Source organism: Pelophylax lessonae, assembly GCF_965119305.1.
Source record: "Pelophylax lessonae genome assembly, chromosome: 3".
NCBI classification, from domain to species: Eukaryota; Metazoa; Chordata; class Amphibia; order Anura; family Ranidae; genus Pelophylax; species Pelophylax lessonae.
The window spans coordinates 611,585,598-611,607,699 of NC_138770.1; positions in this window are offsets into that span (position 1 = coordinate 611,585,598).

Consider the following 22,102-nt stretch of genomic DNA (forward strand, 5'->3'; position numbering starts at 1 on the left):
AAAGCGGTACATTCTTTTGCATGGAAATCTGTTGTTTTACATTTTAAAACTCACCTTCCCCTGCGATCCCCCGCCATCCTCCCGCATTCCTCCCGCTGTGTGCTCAGCCGATGCCGGCACCTGTCTTCCGATTCCCTTCCCTGCGAGCGTTGCAACGCAGGGGGTTGGAACCGGCGGCAATTTAAAAAATATGAATACACTAAATTACATGATACAAAGCTATGATCCTAACGGATTGCACTGTATTATCCCATTTCACCACAGGATTTCACCTGGTGACTTTTCCAGTGCCCTGCCTGTGATTTTCCAGTTCTTTGTGCCTGGAAAATTGAGAACGACCATGGCGTCCAAAAAGCGTTTTTTTGCGCAAAAGCGCTTTTAGACAAACTGGAAAACAGCGACAGCGAAACTGAGTTACTTGAAGAACTGAGCGATAGCGATTTGTGGGAAAATTCGTCATCAGGTACGGAAAGTGACGACGATTCTGATGTCTCTTTCTGGCACATCGCTCTGTTGGAAATTCTGAAGAATCATTTGATATACTTCCCAAATTCCACAAGCTATGTGCCAGAAAGAGACATCAGAATTGTCACTGTCATCACTTTCCGTACCTGATGAACAATTTTCCCACAAATCGCTATCGCTGTTCTTCAAGTAACTCGCTGTCGCTGTTTTCCAGTTCGTGTAAAAGCACTTTTGCACACAAAGAACGCTTTTTGGACTCCATGGTGGTTCAAAATTTTCCAGGCACAAAGCACTGGAAAAGCACAGGCAGGGCACTGGAAAAGTCACCAGGTGAAATCCTGTGGTGAAATGGCATGATACAGTGTAATCCTCTAGGATCACAGCTTTGTATCATGTCATTTGTGTATTTACACTTTTGAACTTGCTGCTGGTTCCACCCCCCTGTGTCGCAACGCTCACAGGGAAGGAACCGGAAGGCAAGTGCCGGCAATCGGCCATGCACAGAGCGGGGAGAGAGTGTGAGGATGCCAGGGAGGAAAGCGGGGGATCGCAGGGATGGTGAATAACGTTCTGGGGTAATCCCGAGTGTGGCTTGGGGTTACCGCTTTTGGTACTGAAAGTTAACCCCGGGGTCTGGTGCGTTCATGATCACCAGTTCAGGTGCGATTCAGGTGCAAATTTTTGCCTGAATTCGCACCTGAATTGACCTATAGACGCACAGGACCCATTTGGAATCCGCACCGCGGTCGCCCCGGACATGTGTGAACTGGCTCCATTGAGAGCCAGTCACACTCGCATGTCATGAGAATTGGATGTGGTGAAAACTGCATTTAATTCGCACATATGTGAACCCGGCCTGAAAGAGCTGACTGCCAGTCACACTTATACTCAGCTACCAATTTTTCTGCCACCTATGTTAGGCCTGGTGTACACCTATGCATTTTTTAGTGCATTTTCAGTTTTGCAGAAACACATTACAGTCCATTTAACATGGTTTCCAATGGGTCACGTTCAAATCTATGCATTATTTGGAAAGGGTCAGGGACTTTTTTCTGGTTTTTGGTTCAATAGACTTCAATGGATCAAAAATGTGTATTGAAAAACGCATAATGCACCTGGAATATGCAAACTGCAACCTGCATAGGTGTGAACCAGGCCTAAGGCTTAAGTCGGTAGCAGTGCAGGCGTTTATAAACACTCCCGGCTGCTATAGATTGTAGTAAACCGTTATATCGAGGGCCGATATGCACTTTGCCCGATATATCGGAATCGGCCTTTTGATTTACCAATACTGCCGATATTTCGGGAAAGTGCTTGTACCGGAGTGATGCCTGCAGCTAGAGGCATCACCCCGGTACCGGTGTCCATAGCCAACGGCCGGCTGTCTTGTAATGACAGCCGAGCGAGTCCCCCCTCCCGCTGCCTTCCGCGGCTCGCCTGGGTCTCCTGTCCCACCGGAAGACCCGGGCATCCTACCTTCACCGCCGCCGTCTGACTGGGTCTCCATCTGCACCGCCGCCATCTGACCGGGTCTCCATTTCTTTGAATTCGGCGCCGCTGAGTACCTGGAAGTGATGTCATGACATGACATCACTTCCGGGTACTGGCGGCGCCGAATTCAAAAAACTTACAGCATTCAAAACAACCATACTTGGCATTTTGAATGCTTTTAAGTGCAGAGGAGGGGTTTGGGGGTCTTTTAGACCCCCATATCCCTCCTCCACCACAGTACCTGTAGACACAGGATTGATGGGCAGTTTGGACCCCATACAGTCCATGCGGTAAGTGCTTTTACCTAGTGGGGGGCCACAGGTATTAGCACCGGCTTCACCAGCACGCCACATCCTGTGAGCACACACCTCCCACAGTATCACTGGTTCAACTATTGCAAATCTAAATAAAATCTTTCACTCTAGAGCAATCTCAGCACGTTTGTTTTCATAGTGGAACACTAATTAGTACCATCTACAGGTATCACTACTTGTCCCAGCATGTTGGCACTTATATTACATGATGTGGCCCCTTGGCTCCTTGCAGGACCACATCAATTTGTTTTAATGCACTGTGCACTTTTTAAGTTCCAATTAATTGGACTCACTCAACATACTTTGCACGGCACATGTATATGGTTTTAAGGTTTTTATCCATTGTGCATTGTGGTGGCGCCGATAAACCAACATATTTGCACCCCTTTATTCACTCACTTCCTCAGTGGTAGGTTGGTGGCAGCTCCAAACCACATATATACATATTTATTATATAAAAAAAAAAAACCCAGGATACTCCATAGCGCAGGTATTACTTACCCCCCTTTTCAATATCGGCCGATACCAATATCCGATGACCAAAATATTGGTATCGGCGTTAAAAAAACGATATCGGTCGATCAATAATAGATTGTGTGTGCACCTGTCAAGACAACTGTTGACTTTCCAGTGGAAATAATTTTGGTGCAAAGGAAGTATAATAGGGGTTGAGGTTTTAAAGTGGTTCTAAACCCAAATTGTTTTGTTTATGCATTTCCTGCTTTCTGTCCTCCTTCACCTTCCCAAATACTTACCTGAGTCCTCAATAGCTCCAGTGCTGTGCATGGTTGGATATCTTCTCTTCCTCATTACACAGGGATTCTGAAAGCAGCAGGAACCATTGGCTCCTGCTGGAGTCAATCAAAGGCTGTGGAGAAGAGGAGGGCAGTGCCAAGGCAAGCTGTGTGTGTCTATGGAGTACAGCTCCATAGACACACACAGCTCCATAGACACATACAGCTCAGGGGTGAGCATGCACGTGTGGTCCCATTGCCCCCAAATGCTTTGGTGAAGTGGGGAGCGGTGCCAAGGCCAGCTGTGTTTGTCTATGGAGCACAACTCAGGAGCGAGCATGCACATGTGCCCCCATAGCAAGAGGCTTGCTATGGGGGCACACAAAGAAGAGGTGGAGTGCCAGTGGGTGTTCCCCTCTATGCAATGTCATTGCACAAAGCAGGTGAATATAACATGTTTATTATTTTAGTTTTATTTTAAAAAAAAAGGTGCCTTTAGTAACTTTAATCTTTGTGCCTACAATATCTACATGTTAACCTACTGTATGTGCAAAATGCAAAAATGGCTCTGGCAGTGAAAGAGTTAAAGTAGGCCTAGCACCAGATACATTTTTTATGCTATGTGCATGCATACTAAGTAATGTGTACTTCCAGATGTTTATTACCTCTGAAAGCACTCCCCTTGCCTTCATCTGCTTTTCTCTATAAAAGGACAGGACCATCTTTGTTTAGGCATCATCCAGGTCTAATGCTGAAGGATGAGATGACTTTTTAATGATAAACGATGGAGCTTTTTGAAAAATTATACTATTGATGTATGTTGCGACATGTCAGGAATTTATTTATGCAGATTAGTAAAGTTACAGAGAGTTCCACTTTTATTCAAATGTATTACTAGCGTCACAGGTATTGCTACTTACTGTAAAGTAAGTAGGGCATATATATGTGTGTGTGTGTGTTTATATATATATATATATATATATATACTGTGTGTACTGTATATATTTAAAACATCCTGTGAATGACACCCCAAGGACATAAACTTCCTTATTTTTTTACTTGAGTAAAAATGTAATAAAAATGTAGATATCCCAGGGGCCTCCTTAAGAGAAGGACAAGTTAGTAAAAGAAAATAGAGAAGAAGGATGTCAGGGAAAGATGGGACATCAATATGGCAAACAGATGCTGCTATTTTTTTGCGTTTCTTACATTAATCATTCCCAGAAGACCAAATAGTTATGTTTTCAAGGGGAAAAAGCTGATATTAATTTGCCGTACATTTCCTTCAAATTAAACGTCCCATTGCCTCCGCCACATGCTGCACAGGTCAGTTGATTGCAGAACCCCAGCACCATTCTGTCAAGGTACAATTCTTCTTCCATCGTGATGAATTCATGATGAATGTGAGTGAATTGGCAAAATGTAATTATAATATCCAGAGAAACAGAAAATCCTTCTATATACAAGGGGTCATTACAACAGGGGGCCCCCACTGTAACCCCTGTTATTGGGGCATCCACATTACACTCTGTAAGGAATGAATTCATTTCCTTGTCCTTCTCGTTCCCTTTTTCTTCTCTCATCTGGCTGGTAATGTAATCCAATTACAAAAGCTTTAAAGAGGAAGTAAACTCTACCTTTTTTTCATTTTTTTTTCTTCCCTGCAAAGTAAATGCATAATGTGCCAGTATGCATCACATACTAGCACATTATGTGACACTTACCTCCAAACTAAGCCCTTGTCGTCCCCGCTGGTGGCCGCATCCATCTTCAGCCGTCTTCCCTCCTGGTCTGCGGACTCCGGCTATGCTACTGGCCAGGAGCCGTGTGGCATCACTCCCGTGCGGCAGCCGCTGGTCACGGCACAGGGCTCTGAAGAAACGGCACGGGCGGCAAGAAAGAGCGCATGCGCCAATGACATCATCGGCTGCATGAAGTGTAAATATCTCCTAAATGGTGCAAGTTTAGGAGATATTTACAGTACCTATAGGTAAGCATTTAATAAGGCTTACCTATAAGTAAAAGTTATCATAGTTTAATTATTTTTAAAGAAGAGTTTCAGGTATGGCTATTTTATAAATAGTTACATTGGTCCAACTTGTATATACAGTGTCTCACAAAAGTGAGTACACCCTTCACATTTTTGTAAATATTTTATTCTTTTCATGTGACAACACTGAAGAAATGACACTTTGCTACAATGTAAAGTAGTGTGTGTACAGCTTGTATAACAGTGTAAATTTGCTGTCTCCTCAAAATAACTCAACACACAGCCATTAATGTCTAAACCACTGGCAAAAAAAGTGATTACACCCCTAATTGAACATGTCCAAATTGGGCCCAATTAGCAATTTTCCCTCCCCTGTGTCATGTGACTCGTTAGTGCTATAAGGTCTCAGGTGTGAATGGGGAGAAGGTGTGGTCAATTTGGTGTTATCACTCTCACTCTCTCATACTGGCCACTGGAAGTTCAACATGGCACCTCATGGCAAAGAACTCTCTGAGGATCTGAAAAAAGAATTTTTGCTCTACATAAAGATGGCCTAGGCTATAAGAAGTTTGCCAAAACCCTGAAACTGATCTGCAGCACAGTGGCCAAGACCATACAGCGGTTTAACAGGACAGGTTCCACTCAGAACAGGCCTTGCCATGGTCAACCAAAGGAGAGGAGTGCACATGCTCAGCATCATATCCAGAGGTTGTCTTTGGGAAATAGACTTATGAGTGCTGCCAGCATTGCTGCAGAGGTCGAAGGAGTAGGGGATTCAGCCTGTCAGTGCTCAGGCCATACACCGCACACTGCTTCAAATTGGTCTGTATGGCTGTTGTTCCAGAAGGAAGCCACTTCTAAAGAGGATGCACAAGAAAGCCTGCAAACAGTTTGCTGAAGACAAGCAGACTAAGGACATGGATTACTGGAACCATGTCCTGTGGTCTGATGAGACCAAGGTAAACTTATTTGGTTCAGATGGTGTCAAGTATTTGTGGTGGCAACCAGGTGAGGAGTACAAAGACAAGTGTGTCTTGTCTACAGTCAAGCATGGTGGTGGGAGTGTCATGGTCTGGAGCTGCATGAGTGCTGTCGGCACTGGGGAGCTACAGTTCATTGAGGGAACCATGAATACCAACATGTACTGTGACAAGTCTCCAGACCTAAACCATATTGAGCATCTGTGTGGCATCCTCAAACAGGAGGTGGAGAAGCGCAAGATCTCTAACATCCACCAGCTTTGTGATGTCGTCATAGAGGAGTGGAAGAGGGCTCTAGTGGCAACCTGTGAAGCTTTGGTGAACTCCATGCCCAAGAAGGTTAAGGCCGTGCTGGAAAATAATTGTGGCCACACAAAATATTGACACTTTGGGCCCACTTTGGACATTTTCACTTATGGGTGTACTCACTTTTGTTGGCAGCGGTTTAGACATACAGTGGGTACGGAAAGTATTCAGACCCCCTTAAATTTTTCACTCTTTGTTATATTGCAGCCATTTGCTAAAATCATTTAGGTTCATTCTTCTTCCTCATGAATGTACACATAGCACCCCATACTGACAGAAAAACACAGAATTGTTGACATTGTTGCAGATTTATTAAAAAAGAAAAACTGAAATATCACATGGTCCTAAGTATTAAGACCCTTTGCTGTGACACTCATATATTTAACTCAGGTGCTTTCCATTTCTTCTGATCATCCTTGAGATGGTTCTACACCTTCATTTGAGTCCAGCTGTGTTTGATTATACTGATTGGACTTGATTAGGAAAGCCACACACCTGTCTATATAAGACCTTCCAGATAACAATGCATGTCAGAGCAAATGAGAATCATGAGGTCAAAGGAACTGCCTGAAGAGCTCAGAGACAGAATTGTGGCAAGGCACAGATCTGGCCAAGGTTACAAAAAGATTTCTGCTGCACTTAAGGTTCCTAAGAGTACAGTGGCCTCCATAATCCTCAAATGGAAGACGTTTGGGACGACCAGAGACTAGAGCTGGCCGTCCGGCCAAACTGAGCTATCGGGGGAGAAGAGCCTTGGTGAGAGAGGTAAAGAAGAACCCAAAGATCACTGTGGCTGAGCTCCAGAGATGCAGTCAGGAGATGGGAGAAAGTTGTAGAAAGTCAACCATCACTGCAGCCCTCCACCAGTCGGGGCTTTATGGCAGAGTGGCCCGACGGAAGCCTCTCCTCAGTGTAAGACACATGAAAGCCCGCATGGAGTTTGCTAAAAAACACCTGAAGGACTCCAAGATGGTGAGAAATAAGATTCTCTGGTCTGATGAGACCAAAATAGAACTTTTTGGCCTTAATTCTAAGCGGTATGTGTGGAGAAAACCAGGCACTGCTCATCACCTGTCCAATACAGTCCCAACAGTGAAGCATGGTGGTGGCAGCATCATGCTGTGGGGGTGTTTTTCAGCTGCAGGGACAGGACGACTGGTTGCAATCGAGGGAAAGATGAATGCGGCGTAGTACAGGGATATCCTGGACAAAAACCTTCTCCAGAGTGCTCTGGACCTCAGACTGGGCCGAAGGTTTACCTTCCAACAAGACAATGACCCTAAGCACACAGCTAAAATAACGAAGGAATGGCTTCACAACAACTCCGTGACTGTTCTTGAATGGCCCAGCCAGAGCCCTGACTTAAACCCAATTGAGCATCTCTGGAGAGACCTAAAAATGGCTGTCCACCAACGTTTACCATCCAACCTGACAGAACTGGAGAGGATCTGCAAGGAGGAATGGCAGAGGATCCCCAAATCCAGGTGTGAAAGACTTGTTGCATCTTTCCCAAAAAGACTCCTGGCTGTATTAGATCAAAAGGGGGCTTCTACTAAATACTGAGCAAAGGGTCTGAATACTTAGGACCATGTGATATTTCAGTTTTTCTTTTTTAATAAATCTGCAACAAATGTCAACAATTCTGTGTTTTTCTGTCAGTATGGGGTGCTATGTGTACATTCATGAGGAAGAAGAATGAACTTAAATGATTTTAGCAAATGGCTGCAATATAACAAAGAGTGAAAAATTTAAGGGGGTCTGAATACTTTCCGTACCCACTGTAAATGGCTGTGTTGAGTTATTTTGAGGGGACAGCAAATGTAAACTGTTATACAAGCTGTACACTCACTACTTTACAAAGTGTCATTTCTTCAGTGTTATCACATGAAAAGTTTAAATAAAATATTTACAAAAATGTGAGGGGTGTACTCACTTTTGTGAGATACTGTATGCATATACCATACCTGGTTATAGCCCCTGAATGCTTGAAATCACTGAAGTAGACATTGCTACTCCAGTGATTTCCACTTGCTTCAGGGTCCTGCTGCATTTTGAACACAGGTCAAGCGCTCGGCACGGGCATGGTTTTATTTATTTATTACAGGTACAGTACTTATAGAGCGATTATTAGAGAGTACTTTACAGGGCTTTGCTAATACAGTTGTGTTCAAAATAATAGCAGTCCTACATCACTAACCGGATCAATCACTGTTTTTGGTATAAATGATATTTCTACATGGCAAACAATTTACTAGTAGGTGTAGTAGAGTAAAAAAAAAGCAATAACATGCATGCTGCCGATTCTGTGGAAGTGGAATTAAATCATAAATTGAAGGGGGCGTGTTCAAAATAATAGCAGTGTGAAGGTCAATTAATGAGGTCATTCAGTCTGTGAAAAAAACAGGTGTCACACAGGTGGCCCCTATTTAACCACTTTACCACCTGAGGATTTTGCTGTCTTACGTCTGGGCCACTTTTTGCGATTTGGCACTGTGCGAATTTAACTGACAATTGCGCAGTCATGCAACGCCGTACCCAAACGAAATTTACGTCCTTTTTTTCCCACAAATAGAGCTTTCTTTTGGTGGTATATGATCACCTGTGCGATTTTTACTTTTTTTACTTTTGCGCTATAAACAAAAAAAGAGCGACAATTTTGAAAAAATAATATTTTTCACATTTTTTTATATGAAATTCCCCCCCAAAAAAATGTTAAAATCTAAATTTTTTATCATTTTAGGCCAATTTGTTTTCTGCTACATATTTTTGGTAAGAAAAATCGCAATAAGCGTATTTTGATTGGTTTGCGCAAAAGTTATTGCGTTTACTAACTAAGGGAAGGATTTCTGTCATTTTTGGTGTTTTATTTTTTAACGAGTAATGTCGGCGATCTGCGTTTTTTTTTTTTTGCGGGACTGCGACATTGCGGCGGACAGATCGGACCCTTGACTGACATTTTTGACACTTTTGGGGGTACCAGTGACATTACTACAGTAATCAGTGCTATATATATGCAGTGTTACTGGGAAGGGGTTAATTTTATTGGAGAGGGAGGGATTAATGTATGCCTGGTGCTTACTGACATGTGTGGGGGGAGGTGACTGAGTGACACAAGGACAGATCGCAGGTTCAGCTATGCTGGACCCTGCAATCTGACACTGCCTGTCACTTAGGAGATCCGCCCGCTTTGTTTACACAAGCGGGCGGATCTCCAGACTCGATTCCCCGACGATCGGGGAAGAGCAGCGGTGATCGCTGCCGCTCCTCCCCTGGCCCGACTCCCGCTGTGACTGAATACAGATACTGAAGATTGTACTTTTTGGGTCTAGGGGCCACAGACAGTTTGTCAGATGACCCCTAAACACTGAATTCAAGCCACAGTACACTGTGAAGACAGTGAAGCATCGTGATTTGGGGATTTTTCTCATACTATGGTGTTGGGCCTAATTATCACATACCAGGGATCATGGATCAGTTTAAATACATAAAAATAACTGAAGAGGTCATGTTGCCCTTTGCCAAACAGTAAATGTCCTTGAAATAGGTGTTTCAACAAGACAACCACCCCAAACACACCAGTAAGCTAGCAGCATCTTGGTTCCAGACCAAGAAGATTACTGTTATGGAGTGGCCAGCCCAATCCCAGGATCTTATTCCATTTGAAAACTTGCTGGGTGACATCAAAAATGCTGTTTTTTTGAGGTAAAACCAAAAAATGCAGAGGAATTGTGGAATGTAGTGTAATCTTCCTAGGCTGGAATATCTGTTAACAGGTGCCAGAAGTTGGTAGACTCCATGCAACACAGATGTGAAGCAGTTTTCAGAAACAGTGGTTATACAACTGTAGCCCTACTCCAGAGGGAGCGATTGAGTGTGGGTCCCCCTGGGTTACCGCTAGCAACAACAGTACCTTCAGACATGTTTTCAAGTGTGAGCACCTTAGACAAGAACCAGTCCAGTCTTTTTGTTTTTTTTGGGGGGTTTATTTGAGAACTTGGATGGGAGAAGGGAGAAGTGGGATACTCCAACAACTGAACTATGCACAATAAGGCAGGGACACTGAAAAATGCTACTTGGCGTTTTGTTAGCGCTCCTCTGACGCTGATTAATGCTGACTGATGCTGGTTAACGCCGACTGATTCTGGTTAACGCTGACTGCAAGGCCAGATACTGGAACTTCACCTCTGACTGTAGGAAAAGTCCCTTTAAAGCGGCGTTCCACCCTGGGAAAGCTTTTTTTTTAATAAAAATACCCCCGGGACAGTCAGGGCTAGTGCATTCCACAATGGCTAGCCTCTGATCTGTCCCGGGTTGCACTTACCTTTTAGAAGAAATACCTACCTTGAAAAAGTATTGTCCAGCGCTGCCATCTCAGGTGTGGGCAGCTTGAAGCCAGCGGGATCCTCTTCTGTGTCCTCTTCTTCGGTCCCACTGTGCACTGCACCGGCCCCGCCGTTACTTTCGGTGCCGCAGCGTCATCCCTGCACAGCTTCTGGGCATGCCCAGAAGCTGTTTAGCAAGGTATGACGGCGCCTGCACCGGAACTGACGTTGGAGCCGGTGCAGGCGTATTGATTCCTGGGAGCGATGACGTTCAGCTCCCAGGAATCATTGCAAGCCAGGAAGTGACGAATCGCCGTGGCCGCCGAGGGGAGGAAGAGGAAGTAAGGTAAGTATATTTTCTTCTAAACCAGGTAAGAAAAAAAAAAAATGTGATTATCCATTTGTTTTTCAGGTGACCCCGGGCATGAAGATGAAGGTAAGTTTAATTTTAGGGTGGAACTCCGCTTTAAGCTCCCCAAGACTCTCCTTCCTGAGGTAGCTGACTTTAGAGTAAACTGTATTGCTGAACACTTCATGGCCCTTCCTCACGCCCCCTTTTACTCCCCAAATCAGGGTTTAACTACTTGGCACCCCCTTTCACTGTGCACTCCTGTATCCCCTTTTGACCCCTCTGGAGTGGTCCCCTCTCTTAGGCATACCCCTGGGCAGTTCTTGAGTACTCACAATACTGTTTTTCCTGAAGAATTCTGCCCAGCAGCTCCACTTGGTCAGCAACTCTGGATTCCCTGCCGCTCAACTCAACCTCCGGTCCCTAGGCCGACTGCCCGGACCACCTTCACACTTTACAGAAGGAGAGACAGCCGTCACCTCCTCCTGGGACTGATGCTCCCACCAAAAGACACTCTGTCACATGCTCCCCACAGATTTATTCCCAATCCCAGGGTGCATTGTGGCAGACCCCGCCCACTGGGACAGTCATAAGCCCTGGTGTGCTATTGGCTAGGTTTCCTCCACTGCCCAACAAGATCCCCTATTGTATACAGTGGGAAGACTCCCCAGACTCAACAGATAACACCTGGAGGCATGTGAAAGATGCTAACAGATCAGGCCCTCCTGATAAGCAGACAGGGCCACAACTATACTTTTCCTAGCACCTATCTAGGAGGGTGCTACACAACTAAATATGAGTTCAGGGATTCACAGGAAAGCAACATCTTCAAGTATTTTTCAGTTAATACAGTAAATGAGTTTGTAAAGAAAAATGCAGACAATGCTATTTTTTTTTTTTTTTAAAAAAGCCTAATATCCCTTTTTCTTCACTTTCTGTAAAGTAATAAGAGATTTGAAAATGTTTTCTTCATGTTTTCATTTAGAATAAACTGTGCAGTGTTCCCAATGCATTAATGTGTATAGAAATCAAAGCTATTATAAGGATTTTGAGCTCTACTCAATCAAACACACTGCTATTATTTTCAACACAACTATATATTGGACATTCACATCAGTCCTGGACCCTGACCTAAAGGCGCCATTCTGATGCCCTGTAAATGTCTTCCGCCGCAGACATGCCTAAATGCTTCCTGGTGAGGAGGAGTAAAAGGTTCCCGCCAGTGTCCTACCGAGTGCAGGATGAGGACAGTGTGTAGCCCCCCCCCCCCCCCCCAACATGCCCCCAACATGGATGGTGTACGCTGTGTCTGAGCAGACACTGGCTAGGTGCCCCTCCAGAGGCTCTCCAGCAGCCCAACCGAGCCACCCGACTCCCCCTGCAGCTCCCAGCCTCCCCCTGCTGCCCAGTTCAGGAACCCGGAGTCAGTGCAGCATGCACTGTCTAGCCCAACCGGGCCGGGGGGGGGGTCAGAGAGTACCTGGAGTAAAGATTTAGCCTGGAATGGGGGTTGGGATGAGGCAGGGAAGAGAGAGAGCAGGAAAGGGGCCAAGTCACTGCACCATGGGTTTCTGGGCCAAAAGTTGCCAGCCAGCTCCTGGTGCCAACTAACCTACTAGCACGTCTTTGGAGTGTGAGAGGAAACTCAGGGGAAACCCATGCAGGTACAGACCAAATTATTATTGATATATATAATTTTTCTGGCCAATGAAATGAATAAACGCCAAACGTTTGACCCGCCTAAACAAATTTTTTACACTGCTTTTCTACTGCCAGAAAAAAGGCATTTAGAATTGCTGGGCAATTGCCCAGTGTGCAGGGGGGTCTTACATTTCACACCATTCAGGAAGGTGTTCATATAACATGTACAACAGCACCCAGGATTCCCATATTTTGCAATAAAATCCAAATCAGCACTAAATAAATACCTGTAGTAAATAAATACATTAATACAATAAATACATTAAAAATGTGTGACATTTTTGTATAAGTTGAGTGAATCTGCCCTTTGCAGAGACAATATTACTTTGCCCTGCATGGAGCATGTCTTTACCAAAATCTGGCAATGTGTGCCAGCTCTTGGCTCTGTCAATATGGACAGGAATTGGCTATTTACCCAAAACCTCAAAACTCTCCATGATACAAGCTAGAAATTTTCATCCCTGGAATGATTTCTGCTCTGGTCTGTCCCTGTTTGGGATTAGGATGTTTCACTTTTAAAAGGCGAGTAATGGATCAGTAAATATCTTTTGTCAGGATACATCCGTCCACCATCTGTCCCTGCTCACACACATGTAAATCTGGGCCTTTTTTTTTCTCCCTTGTCCATAGTTGATGTTTTAGTTAAAGGAAAACAGAGTTGAAAAACAAAACCTTATTCTGATGATTTTCTGCTGACCATTTCCTACCCTAAACAATCTTTACAATGCAAAAATGTCCCCAGCACACTTACCAGTTCGTCAGCACTAAACCAAAGTCTAAACTTTTTGACGAGGGACATAACAGATCCAGGAATCTTCCATCTTTAATAACTAAGGTCCCATTCACAATTGAGCATAGCAGAACTGCGACATTTGGCCACGATTCCAAAATGTGCTAAAACTGCACCAAACACGTTGGGGGGGGGGGGGGGGGGTACTGCATGGGTGTATTTTTTATTGTTTTCCTGGAGTTGGACTTTATTATTATTTTTTGTTCATAGACTGGATTAGAGGCTTACCTGGAAGACAATTTCCAATTTTTAGGAACATTGTAAATTGTCGGTGCTATAGAAATACCTGTGATAAATAAATATTCGGTTGAAATGCCATATAGGTAACTAATGCCTCGTACACACGCATCGATAGTTGGCCGTGAATTTTCGGCCAACGTCCGATCGGCCGATTTTCGGCTTGTTAGTATGATGCTTTCGACTCCGACTTTTCGGCCGATCAAAATCTGGTGTGCAGGCTATAAAATTTTTGTTGGCCGATTTTCCGTCAGTCAGTACAGATTTCGGCAGACAAAAATCTGATGAGCAAGACTGGGCATGCTCAGAGAAGAAAAATCACACGGAAAGTAAACCAGCACATGACATCACTTCTGAAGTTGGTTTTTGTTGGCCGAGAAAATTAGTGTGCAGTCTAGAGCACATTTCAACCAACACAACAACACTGGACAAAAGATGGCCGATCGGTGCGTGTGTACGAGGCATTAGTTATGGAAAATATATCCACCCACTATATCCCCTATCATTGTCAATATCCTTGACGCTGAAGGTTTTGTAAACATTTAATTTCGCTCATAAAAGGTTCTTAAAAATATTTTCCATAAACTAATTGGAATATATTTTTAGTGACCCTTTAATGTTGTGCAATGCTATCCTCCTCTAAACAACTGGCCCAGCTTTGCCTTGTTTAGGTAATCGGAGAGGCAGGTGTCCAGTGCAACTTGTTAATAAATTCCAGTCAATGAAGTGTTAGTGGCTAATTAGCCTGCAATAATCCCGTCCATGTGAAGAAGGGAGAGAAATGCTGGACCCAGGGTCTTCTTTCCTCTTGGGGACAACACTTGGTCCAGAGCCCATGCTACACTTATGGACAGGTAGGTAATGTGTCCTTGGTGTGGAGTGATGGAATTAGCTGCATCTCGGGAAACGAGGATGTTTGTTTCCTGGCAGGAAGAAAATAAGTCTCTCTTGTCTACTTTAGACTCCCCCTGGACCCTCTTTAAACACCACAGAGACTATCCCTTACATGGTGATATAGGTTTTGCTCTTCCAAATTTCCTGCCCCTGGCTCATCATTTCAGTTGTTTGATGTCAAGAAACCTATTGAAGCTGTTTCCTCCTATTAAGACAATCTTGCACGATGTTTATTTTGTCGTGGTAAATGGTGAAAAACTATTTTCTGAATCTAAATTTCTGTAGCATAGCTGAAAATCACCCATAAGTGACCGTGCAATTGCCCACAAATCTGCCTCAATAGATGTAAAACACTTTTTAATATATTTATGTGTCCAATAAAATAATAAAATCCATTTTTAAATAGAGCCTGTACAAGTGCCTAAATGATGGCCCATATGTTAAAGTTTACTCTGGCAATGATAAAAATGCTCACCTTAAAGAGCTTCTTCGCCATTTAAAAAAAATGTGAAAGTCAATAGCTATAAATACTGTAGCTGCTGACTTTGAATTGAAAGGACACTTAGCCTGAGTTCACACAATTGCAAACACAGACATCGCATGTGATTTGCACCACAATGCTGTGAATATCACATGCGATGTCTGTGCAATGCGAATTCAGCCATACAGTTGTATGTCTAAACTCGTATTAGATTCGCAAGAAAAAGGTGCAGGAACCTTTTTTTCTTCCCCACACTGGAATCGGGTGGCTTGGGTGACACCCATGTCACCTGATTCCTGTCGGAATTCACATTTTGCATTTAGCTAACTGATCTGGGGGTGTCATTAACTTTGTATTGACATCCACAGCGGTTCGAATAGGGCAGTGTTAACTGCCTGTGGGGGGGGGGGAATTTGATGCGGGAACCCGCACTAGAATTGCGCTGGTTCCCGCATTGCATTAGTGTGATTCCAGGCTTAGCTGTTCAGGGATCCAGGGTCATCCTCACCTGGGCTGGTTCTTCGCTGGTCTTCAAGTTCCCGGTGTCAGCATTTGAACTGTGGGAAGTCAGCTTCATAGCCAGCTTCCCACTGCACATATGTGAGCCACACGGCACTTTATAAATGGTCCCACGGACCTTTGGGACACATAATGTGTTCCAGGAGGTTTCCGGGAAAGGGGGGGGGGGTGGAAAAGTTCTGGTGGAATTGCCTAGGTAAGAAGGTAAAAGTTCCAAAAGAAGAAGAGGAAGAGGCCAGAAAGCGGTACTTCCTCTTTAGGGTCAAGTTGTACTTTAACCACTTGAGGACCACCCCACGCAGATATTCTGTAGCAGGGCTGCCCTCCTGTGTGAAATCACATACCTGTACGTGATTTTGCGCACAGGGTCTAGGGTGCGCGCACGCTCCCTCTGTGATTGGACCTGCTCACAGGAGAGTCAGACCGGCGGTCTACCTATCTAAAAACAAAGCAGACCACCATTCTTTCAGCAAGAAAGCTGGAGATCTTGTGTTTCTGCTAAGTGCTAAGTGGCTTAGATGTCTTCCTCCAGCTAAGCCACCTCCCACACAGTTAGAAAGCACTCCCTAGAAGCACACAGGTAACCCCTGATGTTAACCCCTTCCTTGCCAGTGTCATTAGTACAGTGAGAGTGCATTTTTTTTAGCACTGATCACTGTATTAGTGTCACTGGTTCACTCAAAAGTGTCAAATTTGTCTGCCACAATGTCGCAGTCCTGCTACAAATTGCGGATCGCAGCCATTACTAGTAAAAAATAACTAAAAATATCAAAATTCCATAAAAAATACAGTGGGGATCCCAGGTAAAAATTTGTATTAATGTGCATAAAGAAGCCAAGGAAAGATGGAAAAATCTCCAAAAGGCATCAAATTACAGATTAGGCATTCTTATAATATGTCAACAAAAGTTAGATTTTATTTCCATCATTGACATTTTCAAAATTACAGAAAACAAAAAATTGGCGTCTGCAAAAGTTTGGGCACCCTGCAGAATTTATAGCATGCACTGCCCCCCTTTGCAAGGCTGAGACCTGCCAGTGTCATGGATTGTTCTCATCATTGTCTGGGAAGACCAGGTGATGTCAATCTTAAAGGTTTTAAATGCCCAGACTCATCTGACCTTGCCCCAACAATCAGCACCATGGGAACTTCTAAGCAGTTTTCTAGAAAACTGAAACTGAAAATAGTTGACGCTCACAAAGCTGGAGAAGGCAATAAGAAGATAGCAAAGCGTTTTCAGATGTCAATATCCTCTGTTCGGAATGTAATTAAGAAATGGCAGTCATCAGGAACAGTAGAAGTTAAAGCAATATCTGGAAGACCAAGAAAAATATCAGACAGAACAGCTCGCAGGATTGTGAGAAAAACAATTCAAAACCCACATTTGACTGCACAATCCCTCCAGAAAGATCTGGCAGACACTGGAGTTGTGGTACACTATTTCACTATAAAGAGATACTTGTACAAATATGGTCTTCATGGAAGAGTCATCAGAAGAAAACCTCTTCTACGTCCTCACCACCAAAATCAGCGTTTGAACTTTGCAAATGAACAATTAGACAAGCCTGATGCATTTTGGAAACAAGTTCTGTGGACCGATGAGGTTAAAATTGAACTTTTTGGCCGGAATGAGCAAAGGTACGTTTGGAGAAGAAGGGGCACAGAATTAAATGAAAAGAACCTCTGTCCAACTGTTAAGCATGGGGGTGGATCAATCATGCTTTGGGGTTGTATTGCAGCCAGTGGCACAGGGAACATCTCACGAGTAGAAGGAAAAATGGATTCAATAAAATTTCAGCAAATTTTGGATGGTAACTTGATGCCATCTGTGAAAAAGCTTAAGTTAAAGAGAGGATGGCTTCTACAAATGGATAATGATCCTAAACACATCTCGAAATCCATGGGGGATTACATCAAGAGGCGTAAACTGAAGGTTTTGCCATGGCCTTCACAATCTCCTGACCTCAACATAATTGAAAATCTATGGATAGACCTTAAAAGAGCAGTGCGTGACAGACAGCCCAGAAATCTCAAAGAACTGGAAGACTTTTGTAAGGAAGAATGGGCAAAGATACCTCAAACAAGAATTGAAAGACTCTTGGCTGGCTACCAAAGGGTTTACAAGCTGTGATACTTGCCAAAGGGGGCAGTACAAGATATTAACTCTGCAGGGTGCCCAAACTTTTGCAGATGCCATTTTTTTGTTTTCTGTTATTTTGAAAGAGTAAATGATGGAAAAAAATCTAACTTTTGTTGACACATTATAAGAATGTCTAATCTGTAATTTGATGCCTTTTGGAGATTTTTCCATCTTTCCTTGGCTTCTTTATGCACATTAATACAAATTTTTACTTTGGGTGCCCAAACTTTCGACCCCCACTGTATCTCATAATTTATAGATGCTATAACTTTTGTGCAAACCAATCAGTATATACGCAGTATATGTAACAGAGTACATATTGGCCTAAATATTGGCCTAAATTGATGAATAAATTAGATTTTTACATGTTTTTTATTGGGTATGTTAATGTTTTATAGCATAAAGAAAAAAATACTATTATTATTTTTTTTTTTTTTTTCACAATTGTCAGACTTTTTTGTTTATAGCACAAAAAATAAAAATGGCAGAGGTGATTAAATACCACCAAAAGAAAGCTCTACTTGTGGGAGAAAAAGGACATAAATTGTATTTGGGTACAGCATCGCATGTCCTCACAATTGTCAGTTAAAGTAACGCAGTGCTATATCGCAAAAAATGGCCTGGTCATGAAGGGGGGGTAAACCTTTTGGGGCTGAAGTGGTTAATCTACGGTCCTGCAGTCATGCAGTTGTGATAACGGGTCTTCTGAGGACTGATCAGTCTTGTTGGCACCCCTCTTGCCGATGTCATCAAGTACACTGAAGGACCAATGACCATATCCATCCTGATGGCTTGACCACCTGATCCTAAATTGCATGCGATGACGTTTTAGTGCTGCTTTAGTGAAGACTGGTCTGGACCTCTGTCTGTCACAGGACCATGGATATAGATTCTTCATCAGCTGGCGGTGTTAGTTATTTTATCACTGTCTTATGTAGAGCTGGCCTTACACCTATAGAAGTCATCCCACCATTCAATGGTGCTTTCATTGATTCAGCTATCTTAAAACAACTTTTAGTTTGAGCACCATGTCTATGCCACATAGAACTTTCTATGCTCTACTTAACTTTGACAAGTGAGTGCATATAAAACCTGTTATGATTTTTCTTGACGGGAGCAAATTGAATGATGAAAAATGTGTTAGTTCCTTTTAGATTTGAAAAAAAAACAAAAATTGTCCTTTTTTTTTTTTACACTCGCTCTGGTCAAAAACTATGTCCAATTATCCCCTTTAGATATTGTCTGGGATCCTGTGTTCCTCTTATTTAGGAACGCAGGTCTCTGTGTTCATCCAGCAAGCCCAACCCCCACAGTTAGAAAGCACCCCCTAGGCACATATTTAACCCTTTGATTGCCCCTGGTGTTAACCCCTTCCCTGCCAGTGTCATTAGTACAGTAACAGTGCATATTTGTAGCACTGATTACTGTAGTAATGTCACTGGTCCCCTCAAAAGTGTCAGTTTGGTGTCCGATCTGTCCGCCGCAATGTCGCAGTCCTGCTAAAAATCACTGATCGCCGCCATTACTAGTAAAAAAAAATATATATATATATATATATATATATATATATATATATATATATATATATATATATATATATATATATATATATATTTAAATCTTTTCCCTAGTTTGTAGCCATGATAACCTTTGCACAAACCAATCAATAGCAGAATACATAGCAGTAGCAGAATACAGAATACATACTGGCCTAAAATGTTGAAAAAAAAAGATTTTTTTTTTTTTACTGGGAATGTTTTATAGCAGAAAGTAAAAAATATTGCTTTGGTTTTCAGAATCGCCGCTCTTTTTTTGTTTATAGCTCTAAAAAAATAAAAATCGCAGAGGTGATCAAATACCACTAAAAGAAATCTCTATTTGTGGGGAAAAAATTACATACATTTTTTTAGGGTACAGCATAGCACGACCGCACAATTGTCAGTTAAAGTAACGCAGTGCTGTATCACAAAAAATGGCCTGGTCATTAAGGGGGTAAAACCTTCCTGTCCTTAAGTGGTAATATGTATTTTTTCTGCCTCGGCGTGTCATTACACACACATACAATATTGACACATACTACCACATCTATTACCTTCTAAACACACAGCATGTAAAACTGCACACTAGCTCACATATGTGAATGGAGCCCCCAACAACATTTTTTCCTGTTAATTATGTATTACAAAGTATATACAAAGCACAGACAAAGCCCCCTGGCATGAGATACCTCTTAAATATTCATCAATGAATATGTAACCTTCTTTTACATAAACCAGATTATGAACATTGAATAATTTGGCCACGTTCACACTGCCTTGGATGCAAAAGAGAATTCAGCACAGTGAGTTAAAGACAGTGTCCTGACCAGGGCTCAATCGTTTTCCCATCAGAAAAGACACAGGCAGCCGCAGTATGAACTCAGTTGTACAACAGTGCCCCGCCCATAGCCTATAAAGTCTGCATTTGCTATTGGGATCAGTACACACTGGTGTGATCAGGGTGCTCCACAGAAGTCAGTCCCATGAAACGAACGGTCGCACTGCTATATACAACATAAGAAAAATAATTTTGTATAAAATGATCAAATACATAAACAGACATAACACTGACTTCTTAAAAAAAAAAAAAAATGAATATGCCCACAACTTTATATCAGAGCTCTCCTAAATTTTAATAATGACATAGATATGGATAAGGAAAGTCTGATATTATACAAATGTACAGTATATAAAAATAATAAAGAACACCCTAGAAGGTTTTTTGAAAGAGCCCTTTACCAGGGAGAACCCGGGTTCTCAAAGACTAATGTCATGCATGTTATGCAAAGCCCACCATTATTGAACCCACTTCCTATGGGCCGAGGGCTGGTTCATAGCAGATGCAGACCAGTGCATTTTTATTCTACATCAAAAAATGCATGGAAAAAGACCAGTGCAGTCAACAAAAGTAGAAGATGGTGCATTTTTTTCTGTATGGAACACAGCAAAATGCATAAAACATGCATCGGACTGTACTGGGAATGCATCAAAAATACATAAAAATTCACTGCAATGCACTTGTCCTTAATTGTGATTAAAAAGAGGAAGTTAGGTGAAATCTTCCCAGTGGGTACACAAACCACTATAAAAAGCGACAGAGCTTGTAACCCTTCTTTACTTCACCGGTATGGTAAGATGCACTGGTATGTACCTAAATATAGTTCAAATTCAATGCAACCACCTTCCTTTTATTGGATGACATTTAGTTTTCTAAAAGCCCTATCTATCATAAACAACTGACATGTTTGTAATTCTACTACCTGCTTTCACCTTTTTTCATCCTTTGTTGCACCTCAGTGCTGCTGATCTCCTGCAACCTACTTGCAGCAATCACGCCCACCAAAAGATCCCCACATCCATTATTTTCTTTCATGTATATTAAAACTAAAATTACATTAATCAGAAAGTCAGATTGACACTGCTGGCACTGTCATGGCACTGATGGGGCACCGTATTGACACTGATGGCACTGTGATTGCACTGATGGGGCACTGATGGGACTGTTGACAGTGTGATGGCACTGTGATTGCACTGATGGGGTACTGTGATGGCACTGTGATTGCACTGATGGGGCACTGTATTGACACTGATGGCATTTTGATTGCTCTGATGGGGCACTGTATTGGTTCTGATGGGGCACTGTGATGGCACTGATGGGGCACTGATGGCACTGTATTGACACTGATGGCACTGATGGCACTGTGATTGCACTGATGGGGCATTGTATTGATTGACACTGATGGCACTGTGATTGTACTGACAGGGCACTGTATTGACACTGATGCCACTGTGATTGCACTGATGGGGCACTGATGGCACTGTGTTTGAACTGATGGGGCACGGTTGGTACCGTTGGGACTGTGGCTGCATTAATGGGGCACTGTATTGACACTGATTGCACTGTGATGGCACTGATGGGGCACTGTGATGGCATTGATGGGGCACCAATGGCACTGTGATTGCATTGATAGGGCACTGTATTGACACTGATTGCACTGTGATGGCACTGATGGGGCACTGTGATGGCATTGATGGGGCACTAATGGCACTGTGATTGCATTGATAGGGCACTGTATTGACACTGATTGCAACTGATGGGGCACTGTGATTGCAACTGATGGGGCACTGTATTGACACTGATGGGGCACTGTATTGACACTGATGGCACTGAGATTGGACTGTGTTCACACTGATGGGGCTCTGAGATGGCACTGATGGAGCTCTAAGATGGCACTGTGTTTTTACTGATGGCACTGTTTGCATGGATGGGGCCCTGAGATGGGACTGATGGGGCCCTGATGGCACTGTGTTTGCACTGATGGGACACTGAGATGGCACTGATGGGGCATTG